The following is a 4,362-nucleotide window of genomic DNA, read 5'->3' as shown; positions in this document are numbered from 1 at the left end:
TGTGCCACTAGTGTGGCGCTGACCACTTGATTCGTCGCCGCCAGGTACAGCAGTAACGGCTCTTGTGGGTTAGGCGCGACTAGTATTGGCATGGAGGAAAGGTATTTCTTCAGTTCCTGCAGTGCGGCCTCGGCTTCTGGGTTCCACTCTATTGGTCCCGCCTTTTTCAAGATCTTGAAAAAGGGAAGGGAGCGCTTGGCGGACTTGGAGATGAACCGGCTCATGGCGGCAACGCAGCCGGTGAGCCAACGCACATCCTTGATCCGCTTGGGCGCCTCGATCTGCTCAATAGCCTTGATCTTGTCTGGTTTTGCTTCGATCCCGCGCTGTGACACGAAGAACCCGAGAAGCTTGCCGGACGGGACGCCGAAGACGCACTTCTCAGGGTTCAACTTGAGGTTGATCTTGTGCAGGTTGGCAAATGTCTCTTCTAGATCTTGCACAAGAGTCGGCCCGTCCTTGGTTTTGACCACTATGTCATCCATGTAGGCTTCCATATTTCTATGGAGCTGAGGCTCAAAAACCAATTTGGACTGCTCTTGCAAACGTTGAGCCAGCACTCTTCAACCCGAAAGGCATCCGTGAAAAGCAATACGTACCACATGGGGTGATGAATGCTGTCTTCTCTTCATCCTCTCTTGTCATGAAGATTTGGTGGTAGCCTGAGTAGGCATCGAGGAATGATAACAGATCACACCCGGCCGTGGAGTCAACAATCTGGTCGATGCGCGGCAATGGGAAGGGGTCCTTAGGACAAGCCTTATTGATATCTGTGTAATCAATACACAGCCTCCACTTCCCATTCGCCTTGTGCACCACCACCGGATTGGCCAACCACGTCGGATGGAGCGCCCCTCTCACCAAACATGCCGCTTCTAACTTCCTGATCTCCTCTGTGATGAACTCCTGCCTCTCCAGAGCCTGCTTTCTGACCTTCTGCTTGACGGGCCGCGCGTGGGGGCAGACAACTAGGTGGTGCTCAATCACCTCCCTGGAAACACCGGGGATGTTGGACGCTTGCCATGCAAACACGTTGACATTTTCCCACGGGAAAGTGACGAGCTCGCCTTCCTATTTGCTGTTGAGGGCGGAGCCTATGATGAAGGCCCCTCCCGTGCCATCCTCCGCGACGGGCACCTTCTTGGTCTGCGGCGGCTCGGCTCTGGATCTCTTGCTCTTGTCGGCAGAGCTCTCTGGCACGTCCTCAACGGTAGCACAACACCCCGAGGAGGTGCGCTTGCCGGAGTGGGTGCGAGAGGTCTTGCCGGGCTCCTTCTTTCCTCCCGGGCCTTCGGCGGTAGGAGCAGGTGCCTTGACGGCAGCTGCTGCAACTGCTTCCCGGTAGAGTTGGTCGGTGCAGATCAGCGCGTCCTTCTTGTCGGAGGGGACGGAGATGATGGTCAACGGCCCGGGCATCTTTAGCATGTTGTAGGCGTAGTGTGATGCCGCCATGAACTTGGCTAGTGCCGGGCGGCCGAGGATCCCGTTGTAGGGCAAGGGGATCTCGGCCACGTCGAAGACGATCCTCTCCTTCCGGTAGTTCAACTCTCCTCCAAATGTCACGGGCAGTGTGACCTTTCCCTTTGGCTGACTTCTCCCCGGATTGACCCCCTGAAACGTGCCCGTTTCCTCGAGGTCTCCGTCGGGGATTTGCAACCTTTTGATCACGACGGCGAGATCAGGTTCAGGCGGGCCCCGCCGTCAACCAACATCTTGTTCACCCTGAGGTTGCGTATTGTTGGTGAAACCAACAACGGAAAACACCCGACCGTGGTAGTGCGATCAGGGTGGTCCTCGGCGTTAAAGATGAGGGGCGTGCTGGACCACTTTAGTGGCTTCTGAGCATCGAACGACGGCTCTGTTGCTGTAACCTCTCGCGTCCACTGCTTGAGCTGGCGGTGAGAGGCATGCAGCGAGGCGCCGCCATCGATGCACATGGCCTCCGTAGCCTTCTGGAACCCTTGCTCACCGGACTCGTCGTCCTCGTCGTGATCGTCATCTTCTTGTTTCTTGTCGCGGCCTCGGGCAGGCCTCTCTTGCTGGTTGTCCTTGCCGGATCCCTCAGCACCATCCTGGTCCTTCTCCTTGTCCCGCCTTTCGTACTCAGCCTTTTGCTTCTCAGCAAGCAGCTCGACTTGTCTGCAGTTCTGGAGATCGTAGCCCTTGGTGAGGTGGATCTTGCAGTATTGCTTGCCAGATCTTCCTCGCTTGTCGGTAGCCACCAAGGCCCGGCAGGCGGCGCACCCGGAAATCTCCTTGCCGGGGGTGTCTGCCTTGACCTTCTTGCCGGCACCGGTATCGTCAGATCCCTTAATGGCAAGCACGGCCTTGCCTTTGCGTTTCCTGTTCCGACGTCGGCCCTTCTTCGTCGGGGCGGCGGTGGCCTCATCTGTAGAGTCGGTTTCCGCGCCCGCGTCTTCGCCGGGGTACTTCCTTCCCTCTTCAGCCCGGGCGGACCTGTCGGCCAGAACATAGAGCTCGGCCACATCCTTAACCTTAGTCATCGTCAGCTCCTCGCGCATCTTGCGATTGCGCATGTTCTGATGGAACGCGCTAATCACAGCGGCGGGATGAACGTCGGGGATGTTGTACTACACCCGGCTGAATCTCTGGATGTACTTGCGCAGGGTCTTCCCTTCCTTCTGGGGAATGATATGCAGATCACTGGCCTGGCCATGAGCTTGGTGGCCTCCTGCGAAGGCGCCAACGAACTCATGGCACATATCTGACCAGGAAGAGATGGAGTGCGCCGGCAAGTGCATCAACCAAGACATTACATTGGGCTTGAGCGCCAGCGGGAAGTAGTTGGCAAGCACCTTGTCGTCGCAAGCCCCAGCGGCCTGCATCGCAATGGTGTAGATGCTGAGGAACTCGGACAGATGTGTCTTGCCGGTGTACTTCTCGCCGACGTCGGGCTTGAACGTGTGGTGGGACGGCCACTGGAACTGCCTCAGTTCACGGGTAAAACCCGGGCAGCCCACCTCGTAAGGTAGGCCGCCAGGGCCCCCCGGTGCCGGGTGGTCCTTAGCGGGTCCCGCCCGTTTGTCCAACTAGCGGCGCGATTCGCGCCGGCGCTCGACGGTGGTTCGAGCGTCTTTATGAGCTCGCTCCCGAAGGACCTGGCGCTAGTCGCGGAGGGTCCGTGGATCGGACGATGCTATGGAGATGTTATCACCAGCATCGTTGCGACGGGCCGACGCCCGCGGCGGCTGGCGAGGAGGAGGAGAGTGCACCGTGGCCACAGCTCCCCCGGTCCTCCCAGCGCCAGCATGTGGTGGTTCGGTGGAGCGGCGACCCGAGGGCCCCGTCGGTTGCTACCTCTTGAGCTTGCGTTGGATTTCCCCGAAGAGGAAAGGATGATGCAGCAGAGTAGCGTAAGTATTTCCCTCAGTTTTTGAGAACCAAGGTATCAATCCAGTAGGAGGCTACACGCAAGTCCCTCGTACCTACACACAAACAATAGCTCCTCGCAACCAACGCGATTAGGGGTTGTCAATCCCTTCACGGTCACTTACGAGAGTGAGATCTGATAGAGATGATAGATAATATTTTTGGTATTTTTTATATAGAGATGCAAAGTGAAAAGTAAAAGGCAAAGTAAAAAAGCAAAGAAAGATTAAAGCAATGGAGATTGATATGATGAGAATAGACCCGGTGGCCATAGGTTTCACTAGTGGCTTCTCTCGAGAGCATAAGTATTCTACGGTGGGTGAACAAATTATTGTTGAGCAATCGACAGAATTGAGCATAGTTATGAGAATATCTAGGTATGATCATGTATATAGGCATCACGTTCGAGACAAGTAGACCGACTCCTGCCTGCATCTACTACTATTACTCCACTCATCGACCGCTATCCAGCATGCATCTAGAGTATTAAGTTAAAAACGGAGTAACGCCTTAAGCAAGATGACATGATGTAGAGAGATAAATTCATGCAATATGAAATAAACCCCATCTTGTTATCCTCGATGGCAACGATACAATACGTACCTTGCTGCCCCTTCTGTCACTGGGAAAGGACACCGCAAGATCGAACCCAAAGCTAAGCACTTCTTTCATGGCAAGAAAAACCAATCTAGTAGGCCAAACCAAACTGATAATTCGAAGAGACTTGCAAAGATAACCAATCATACATAAAAGAATTCAGAGAAGATTCAAATATTATTCATAGATAGACTTGATCATAAACCCACAATTCATCGGTCTCAACAAACACACCGCAAAAGAAGATTACATCGAATAGATCTCCACGAGAGAGGGGGAGAACATTGTATTGAGATCCAAAAAGAGAGAAGAAGCCATCTAGCTACTAACTATGGACCCAAAGGTCTGAGGTAAAGTACTCACACTTCATCAGAG

At 54.4% G+C, this 4,362-nt stretch overlaps 1 pseudogene; it reads right to left on the bottom strand.

Moving 5' to 3' along the window:
• Window positions 1-1,071: 1,071 nt before the first annotated feature.
• LOC147966662 (uncharacterized) lies at window positions 1,072-1,937 on the bottom strand (annotated as a pseudogene).
• Window positions 1,938-4,362: the final 2,425 nt, after the last annotated feature.

The sequence above is a fragment of the Triticum urartu genome, chromosome 6A (assembly GCF_056163025.1).
Source record: "Triticum urartu cultivar PI428250 chromosome 6A, HENAU_Tu73, whole genome shotgun sequence".
NCBI lineage: Eukaryota > Viridiplantae > Streptophyta > Magnoliopsida > Poales > Poaceae > Triticum > Triticum urartu.
The sequence above is the reverse complement of the archived record's forward strand: the minus strand, read 5'-3'. Positions and strand labels throughout refer to the sequence as shown.